This window comes from Lucilia cuprina, chromosome 2, assembly GCF_022045245.1.
Source record: "Lucilia cuprina isolate Lc7/37 chromosome 2, ASM2204524v1, whole genome shotgun sequence".
Classification (NCBI taxonomy): domain Eukaryota; kingdom Metazoa; phylum Arthropoda; class Insecta; order Diptera; family Calliphoridae; genus Lucilia; species Lucilia cuprina.
This window is the reverse complement of record NC_060950.1, coordinates 56,298,439-56,308,565: the sequence shown is the minus strand read 5'-3', so window position 1 is coordinate 56,308,565 and position 10,127 is coordinate 56,298,439. Positions and strand designations below refer to the sequence as shown.

At 27.2% G+C, this 10,127-nt stretch overlaps 1 long non-coding RNA gene across 1 annotated transcript; it reads right to left on the bottom strand.

Moving 5' to 3' along the window:
* Window positions 1-8,216: 8,216 nt before the first annotated feature.
* LOC124420402 lies at window positions 8,217-9,168 on the bottom strand. The gene is made up of 3 exons (XR_006941186.1): window positions 8,965-9,168; window positions 8,672-8,798; window positions 8,217-8,609 (listed from the first exon to the last, which is right to left on the bottom strand). It is a non-coding gene; the product is annotated as an uncharacterized LOC124420402 (long non-coding RNA).
* Between the last annotated feature and the right edge of the window lie 959 nt (window positions 9,169-10,127).

Genomic DNA, 10,127 nt, shown 5'->3' with positions numbered 1-10,127 from the left:
GCACGTATAGATATGTATATTTTGAGTCCTTATTAAATTCTTGAATGAAATAATAGACAATTCCCATCAAAATCAATGGGGTCCATCATTGGGTAAAAACTAATGCAGTTTATCGAATTGACTTAAAATTGTGACCTGTATTTTGATTACAGGTCACTGCTAAATAGATACGGAAAGTGACTCTTATCCGATTGTGTGTTACAAACATCAGTACAAATGTATAATATTCTCCCCGCATTGGTGGTATAAACATCATTAGAAATTATTGAACCAAACTGAAGTGCGATCATATAGTAAATTTCAAATTCATGCTCGTGTTTCAAGTCTGCTTTTGTCCACTTTTCTTCTTTTGACATCTTAAAGTCGAAAATGTAAGATTTGTATTCATTCATTCCATTAGTTACATCAATTTATGTATTTGTTGAACACAAAAAATAAAGTGCAACAAATTGTTAATGCTGCAGTTAACGTATTTTTAGCCACATATAGCACATATATCAATATATTTCCTCAATTAGTTTGCAACTAAAATTGTTACAGTTTCAATTAGTTCCATCAGTTAAGTATAAGATTGATTTGATGTTATTTTTAAAATGAACAAAATAGATCTGTTTATTAATGCTTAAAGAAATTTCAAAAAATACTCTATTCTTATTCGTAAAAACTCTAAACTTTGTTGTCTAAATGGACACAAATTTAAGAAGAAAATTGAATTTGTTTTTGTCTCTCATATTTATAATAAATTAAATAATTAACCACTATATAACTGTCTTAGGGCGGGTTTTAGAGATAAAAATAATCTACATTCTTTGTTTAAACCTAGTTTAATATATGTTTCGTGTTTTTCAGTTATCAGTAAAGTTACTTATTATCTTAGTTTAATTGAGTGTAATTGGGCAATTAAACTCAAGTTATAAGTGAGAAAACACAATTAACAAAAACAATAAAACAATGATTTCGGAAGAACAAAAACCTAATATTTTAAGTAAATTGCAATTTTCTGATTTGTTTTGTTTTATTTATTGTTGTTTTAAAAGTTTATTTAACATTTTTCCAAAATTTTTCATTTTACAAAAGTATTGTTTGCAAAAAACAGCTGTTCATTGTTTATGTTTTTGAGTGAAAAGTTGGCAATACTAACAAAGTTAACTGAACTTAAATCTAAAACTGAAAAACACCAACATCGGTTAAAGTCCGCCTTAATTTGTTTGGAGTTTAATCTAACAGCAAGTTAACTGAGTAGTAAGAAACCCGCGCTTATTGGCAAAAGATAAAAAACAATATAAATTTTTTAGTTTGATTTTAAGAATATAAAAAACTATAATTATTTTAAAGTGTAAAATGTAATTTTCACCGACAACAACAAATTATCAGCAAATGAAGAAGAACATCACTTGAAATAAGCGATAGTCATCTGACACACTAAGAACATGTCCTGCTGGACAAGAAACCAGTTATTTCAAGCTTAATGTTCATTAAAGAACTAATTTAATATCATCACTATCAAAAAAGCCATAATTATGGATATTATCAGCTACGAGGCATGATATCAATGACTTGATTTCACATGATACTAAAGTAAATAAGAATTAACGTTTTGCAAATAAAGCGGTACCCACCAAAAATAACTTCTTAAATATCTATTTATAAGTACTTATATAAGCAAGTGATTTTATTTCAAATGCATTTTTTTAGGTGGGTGTCGTATGAACTCATCGATAAATATTTATGATTCTGAGTCGATTTAGCTATGTCTGTCTATGTGTTCATCTAAACCTTCCAAAGGAACTACATGTTGTACTTTTTAAGATAATTTTATATAATCTGGCTCACTTTGACCCAAGGACGAAGCCTCTTGAAAATGGTTCAAAATTCGTTTGTCAACCTTGAAAACAGCCAAAAATACATCAGTTCTATGAAAACCATTGTAATTGTTTTATTATTCCCAATAAGCACTAAATTTTAAATCAGTCATAAAGCCAATTACTTTGTATTCCATAAGACCAATGCATTCTTGTCGTTTAAAAACTAGTAACGATGATTATTTGGATCTATTGGACCGTTAAAAGTTTCAGTTTTTCAGATATATGTATATGCAAAGTGTCAAACTATATCGTTTGAAACATGTTTTTTTCAGGGAGCAAATGTGTGCAAATGTAGTTATTAATTGGTTAATAAAATGTAAAACGGAATCCAGTTAAACATCATCTTCAAACTATGAGATGAATAAAATTTTAAAAGGAGTCCTGTAGCATGAAATAGGACATAAAATTTTGATTGTTTTAACTGTCTTTTCAGTCTTTTACCGCATATTTAAAACACTTATATAGCACTTAATATAGAGCATGATTTTGGTCTGCCTGGTTATTGTGTATTTCTATCGCATTTTCTAAAACTTTTTAATAATTTCATATTATAAATTATGTCAAAAGAAACCACTGTACTTTTAATCCTTACAAAATACATTAATGTTAAGTTAGTACTTGACAAAATACTCTTTAAATATCTTTAAGTATGGAATTAAACAAACCGTTTATTATTGTATTTTATTGCTGGTTGTATTTCTCTCATTTGTCGATAATAAATTGATACGATTACGAATAACATCAATAAATGTATTAAATACTGACAAACAACAAACACAGATCGATGTTAGTAAGCAAAAATAAGAACCAAAAACCATCAAACCAATCCAACTTAACACACATGAAACGAAATTTTCAGTAGAGCAAGTTGGAAGAACTTGTTTTAGATTTTAACTTAAGTTTTATAAAGTCTAAAGCATAAAGACAGAAAAAATAGTAAACATTTCACAAAAAGGAATCGTTCGTTTTAAAACAAGTTAAAAACATGACAATTCCTTTAATGAAAAAAATAGTTTTTTTATGAAATACATTTAAAGGGAGATTTTTATAGGTTCTCGTGAACCATAATAAAATTTTTTAGTGAGTGTAATATGCTTTGGCACATTGTATAATTATGAGGTTATTTAACAATTAATTTATTTTGAAATTGTTATATATTTTATTATCACATAAAAATATCACTTTAAAAATGTTTTAAAAGAGAACGAATGAAGCTTATTTTAAGGACAATTACTAGATTTATATCCAAACACAAGCTTCTTAAATCCTTTTTTTATTATGTTTATGTCTTTAATAAGATAACGTCAACATTTTTCTGGTCACATAATTTTCCATTAATTTTTTAACTTGCAAATTAACTAGAATTACACACTTCTCAATTTTTTTATAAACTTCAACTATAAAACTTAAATTTGAAATATTTTAGATTTATTGTAAATAAATATCGTGTTTAAATGCCCCTAAAAGTCTAATTTAAAAAAAAAAATTTTGTTGAAAGCTGAGGAAGTTTGTGTCTTAAGTCTTTTGTTTTGAATGCAACATTTCAGAAAAAAAGTTTTAAATTTATAAAATATTTGTTAAAGTTTTTGTTTATTGAGAGTTTAATCTAAAAACTGGATTATAATTTAAGTTCCAGACATAATCTTTAAATGACCATATAAATAACTTTTTCAATATTTACAAAGATCGTCTAAAGAAAATGTAAATTTTTGTGCATTTTTATTTAAACTATTAAATTATGAAAAAAGTTTAGAAATATACATTTTCGGCAAGTGATCTGAAGTCTACAAGGTCTGCAACGAATAAATATGTTACACACAATAAATTACAATTGTCTATATGATCCTCTGAACTTTAGTGGTTTTATTCCAGGAAAAAGTGTTTTCTTCACTCATTTTCTTCAGAGTTGTTTAAAGCTATAAACACTCTTCTCAAAAGCTTCTAATGAGTGATTCTAATATAAATTTTATGTTTCATAAAAACAAATAAGACTTGTCTTGAATTCTTTTTAGATTTACTTGGATTAATTGGTATTTTAATGATGTTTTTATTTCAGCTTGATTACCATAAGTAGGTATATGTCAGTATAGTTACTGTACTGAAAGACTTCTTCTTATATACTAGAATAGAGTCTTACTTAAAGTGAATGTAAGAGTAAAAGTTGTTCGTTATTAAGTTTCCAAATGCAATTAAAAGTTGCACTTTATGGGATAATTTATTTATTTGAATTTTTTATTTTATACATATATTTTTTATAACATTCTTTTATTTTTTAATGCACTAAATTAAAGTAATTTTCTTTATGTTTGTATCAGATGTGACATTCAAGTACTAAGAAGGAACATCTTTTGCAAAATTGTAGATCGAATTAATTAGTTATAATGCAACCTATAACGGGATTTATAAAATTATGTAATAATTGTCTGTTGTCTCTAAACAAAATTTATGTTTATTAAAAAGGAGTAATAATAGAAAAAGTAGTTAAATTTGTTTACTTCCTATATGGAACTAACTTTGTGGGGATATACACTTAAAAATTCTCATCATTTGTATGACAATGAAAATCAATACATTTAGCAATATTACTTTACAATTTGAGTTGAAACCCTGTTTCTCGAAATACCGCAGACCGACAAATTTTTAATCCAGAGACCGAAGTATGCTTTTTTAAATGTCTGAGCCTAGCTGAATGCGAAATACAATGTTTGGAAGTGTGAAAACGTTTTTGACCTTTTTTGAGACGTTATAACTGCACGAAGACAACTTTATTCATCTGAACGACCAACACAACTTTCTTTGTATGCTTTTTGAAATTCCATTATATAACTCCATTATATAATAAATAAAGGCTTAACATCTTACATATCTTCTTTCATTTTCGAGATATCTACATGTAAAACTTTATTTAACAATAAATTGACAAAAGTTGTACTTTTTTCGTAAATGAAAAAAAAAATTACACCTTTAAAATTTTCAAACATTTTTCTTATGAAAATACTTTTCGAATTGTTTCAAAATATGTTGTAATTGCTGAGATATCATCCGTTAAAGTTGATGGACAGACAGACATTGTTAATTTGAATCAAAAAGTGATATTGAGTAGACTAGAGTAAGGTCAGTTAGATATAGATCCTATATTTGTGAACGTTTTAAAAAGTATTTACAAAGCCTAATACTTTCCGCTCTATAGCAGTTCAGGTTTTAAAAACCATATATTTACCAAATGCCATGAGTTTTCAAGATTTAGGTGAAAATATCTTGAAGAATAAAGAAGACATGTCAGATGTTTGACTTTTAGAGGGTATACAACATTTTACAAATATAGTTATCTTGATGCTGTTATAACTTCTCAAATAAGACCAAACATTGCGTTTTTTTAATTTTAGGACACTATATGTCAAATACCAGATGTGATAGAGAAAATCTGAGGTCAGATGTAGATTCAGCTCTAATCAATCCTTCCCTTTGAGTAAAGTTTCACAAGATTGATTTGATGTCATTCAAAGACAAATGGGAAATAAATACTTCGACTCTAAACACTAACATTATGTTGCAATATAGCAGCAACGACAGATGGTATGAGATTTATATGTTGAATAACAAAATGATAGTGTTGTACTTTAAGGCCTTTTGTAGGTCTGTGATATTCTCATAACAGGTAAATCGTTTTGAAACGTCTTTGCAAGACACCAAAGCAGTTCAAAAAAGAGTCATAGACAATGATTTCCATTTACGTGTAACCACCTGGTTTGCTTTATTTGTTCTTTCGTCACGGATGTACTCTTCGTAAACGAGGGTGAAGACAATCGTCACTTTAATGTCCCCTTTGTAAGCAAGGGAGTGGACACTTGAAAAACAAACTTAAGCTTTTTGCTGTCTCTTCGTTATCTAAGGTATGACGATTGACTTTCTCGTAGGACAATTACATTTTAAAATATCTAGTCATCTAGATAGTCGGGGTAACTATAAATTGTAGGTAAAATATGTAGTTCAGATCTATCTGACCAAAACTTCCGGAATATGTTTCTAAAACATACATACATAAGTTCTGTATGTATATAAGTCTGTTTAAGTTATAAAAAGAAATCAGATATACTTACTTCGATTACAGATAAACATTTGATTCTAATATGTATTGCTTCTAGTGAGTGATTTAATTACACTGATCAACAAAAATAATATTAGGCATAACTCAGAGGCCATTGTAAACTTGTAAACTTTTCTAGAGGACTGGACAGCACTGAATACGAATATGGTCTAAGAATTACTGCATTTAAACTTTTACAAAAGTTTACTTTAAGGTGTACATTTAATATCTTTTAAAATCGACGTTGACCTGTGTTATTTTCTAACGTGCAGCGTGCAAATTTAAAGTTAAAAGTGATTTCAGTCTAGCGTTCTTAGGGACAATAAGATTTTGTAATATTTTAAGGTTAGTGTAACACGGTTATTTTACAATGTTACCACTAAAGCTGTGAAGTATAGAATAGTACATTGTTGTAAAATAACACTACTTATAAAGAAAGCAAAAATACATTAACAATTACAAACATTTTATAAACTTAGCGTGAATCTGCAGATCTTGTTTCACAAACCAGCAGGCGTTCATCTGTGGAGCTAAGCCGCCAATAACATTGTTAATGGCATGTCCCATGGGATTGCAACAGACTTTACTATTTACCGTTTAAACTACTTCAATCAAATGATAATTGTATACCTTTTATAGTAGTTAAAGTTTGAATCAATACTTAGCAAGTTAGACGTTTATCACTGATCAGTGTCAGGTATTGTAGATTAAGAAAGAATCATGTACGTTTGATAACATTTACTTCTACAATTATTACTGTTTTTGGGTTTAAGTTCATTGAATAAATTTCGTTTTAACATCTAAAAAAATATTTCTCTTTTGAGTATACGCGATATTACTCATACGTCATGAATGCCCACAAAATGATTTTAATTAAATTTACTCTATTTGAATAATAACATCTTCCAGCAACAAGAGAAAAAAATCGTTAGACAAGAGCAGGATGATATACGTCTGATGCTATAAATTTAAAGGAAAAAATCTGCGTTTTCAGTTTATCATTTCGTGATCCTGTGTCCTTTCAAAAGGACTTTATAGTTTTAAATATTACATTTTTCAAAAAATATTTTAAAATATGTTTACTAATCAAACAATGTTAAACTTGTGTGTCAATCCAACAAGAAGAGTTGGGAAATATTTTGTATTATTATACCCTTCACCTTCGTGAGAAGGGTATATATAAGTTTGTCATTCCGTTTGTAATTTCTATAATATAATTTTCCGACCCTATAAAGTATATATATTCTAATATCCACCATTATAATATTTCTCTTTTGAGTATACGCGATATTACTCATACGTCATGATGCCCACAAAATGATTTTAATTAAATTAACTCTATTTATTTGAATAATAACACCGTGCGGCAAAAAGAAAAAAACAAACGTTAGACAAGAGCTGGATGATATACGTCTGATGCTTTAAATTTAGGGGAAAAAATCTGCGTTTTCAGTTTTTTTCATGTCTTGAACCTGTGTCCTTTCAAAAGGATTTCAAAGTTTTAAACAGTACATTTTTCAAAAAATATTTTAAAATACGTTTACTAATCAAACAGTGTTAAATTTGGTGTCAAGCCAACAGGAAGAGTTGGGAAATATTTTGTGTTATTTTATTTTATACTGTTAGGATGAAAATCTGTCAAAAATGTCTTTTAAAATCCTTAAAAATCTATTAAAATTTTCAATACTTATTATTTTTTCAAAAAAATACTTGAAAGATTTTTTAATACATCTTTTGATTCTGACAGAATAAACAAAAATAATACAAAATATTTTACAACTTTTTTTGTTAGCATGACATTAAATTTGGCATTGTTTGATGAGTAGAATTTTCCTTAAATTAATAGCATCAGACGTATCATCCAGTTTGTGTCTAATTTTGAGTGTCGGACTGTGTAATCTTTCTTTAAAAATATATATTTAACACTTGTTATTGTAAATACTTACTTATTAACTTACTTTTTAATAACTACTACATATCGTTCTGATTACAAAGAAGCACTTTAATAATGTGTTTTTTAAATACATTATAATCTACTAGTCAGCTTCTTCGTAAAGATTAAAAAGATGAATATGTTTTTTGCACACAATTTACATTGACTGATTATTCTAATTACTTATAAGCGATTGTGTACTTACACCCAATGACATCACTTATGTTTAAATAATGCCTTAAAAAGGTTTAGCCCTGTTTGTTTGCTGATTACATACTTACATTTAAATACCAGCTATAAGTATTCAATGAAAGGATTATTATTTCTTTATGTACATAGTTAATTTTACTGTAAGGTTTTCAATTTTAATGTAAACTTTTTTATTATACAGAATTACACTTAATCGTTTACAAGTTTTTCTTTTTCTAAGTGGATTTGCTAAATGTTTACTTTATTGTTGAATATCATAAGTTTCACATTCTTAAGCTATTTCAGCATTCATTCTATTTTAAACGAATTAGTTGATATTCACACGGAATCTTTATACAACCTTTATAGTTCAATTATATTCTTGGAAGTCATCCTTCTGTGGCAGCCAATATCCAGGGAAGCCTTATACAAACCATTATTAGTTGAATTACAAACTTATGTTCCTGGAAATCATCCTTGAGTGACAACAACACATTACAAACACATGATCTTTGAAGGTGTCCTTTTGTGAAAACTGGAATTGTAAAAAATAGTTTTATTTGATATGCTTACATAAGTTTTGTTAATTTCGCTTACATTTAGTTGTAATCTCATAGTGTTAGGAAATCAGCATGTTGTACAAGTTGTTTGGTATTTTCGACTTGATCATCTCTTTAAGATATAATCAATATACGATCGAATACTGCTTTATTGTTGATCATTACTGTAAAAAAGTTGTAGAAAAAAAAACGCTGGTCAGACTTTTTAATTATCTATTATTTGAATATATTAAGATGAATTATTTTTAAAAATAGTTGTTGCCGATATACTCGCCAAAAAATTAAATTAAGTTTTTCTAAGATGCCATTGCTCAAAATATTTGTATTTACCTCAATTTTTGGTGAGCTGAATCAAACGATGAAATGGTCCTTTTTTAAGGTTTTATCACATTTTTCTCATTTTTGGCAAATTAATCATATGCAAGTTTAGTATCATATGAAAAATCTTTAAGAGACGATTTCAATGGCATGACACAATTTTGAAAACTAATTCAAATTTATAAAAAATATTGAAATTTCTTAGACTTAAAAAAATTTTTCAAGGAATTATTTAACATAATTAATTGAAATATTTATAAATATTAAAAATCTCATATTTTCTCAGTTTTTTTCATTTCATTTTTTAATATTTTTCAGTTTATCGAAATTTGATATTATTGCATTTTATTAAAATATTTAAAAAAAGGACCAAATACTGAAGAAAACCTAAATGTTTTGAGAAAAGTTAACTCAGAATCAAAAAAACTCAAATTTAAGTTGGGATTACCCTAATGTACTTATTTATTAAAAGTCGATAAATTTTCCAATAAGAAATCTGCGTTTCTGATTTTAAAAAATATGAAAAACTAGAAAAGGTTTTATACTCATTTTGCTTTTAGTGTAAAATTTACTTTAAAAGGGCTTAATACGTTTAAAATAGAATTTTAATATGTTGCGATGCTTCCATGTTATTTATTATATATGTTTGCATGTAATGAGTTCTATATCAAAGTGCAACACGCATATCCAAACAATTTGTGTCCAAAAGTAATTTCTGAAAATTTAAGAATGTTTTTTTTCAATTTTAAGGTCATCTATGATAGGATTGAGAACTCTTTGTCATGAAATCTGTATAAATACTTCTATCTAGTTTTAAACTAGCAAATCTAAAAGTATTTTACAATCTGTAAGCTAATTGTGCACTTTTCTTCAGCTATTGAAACGTATTCTCTAAAGCCCCTTGATAATGCAAAGACATCATTTCATCCCTCAACGTAAAATAACCTCACGATCTCAATGATATAAAAATATTTGTCCATTTTAAGTTAGCCCAGCATAAAATTTTGTAACCACTTATCTAATAACATACTTTTCAATGAAAGTACCTTAAAAACATTGTATTAATAATGTGTCATATAAATAGTTTTAGCCTCTTGGTAGAGGCATAGAAGTTGTATGCGTTTTTTTCACATAATTTACATTCAGTGATTTTTATAATTACTTGTAAGCGATTG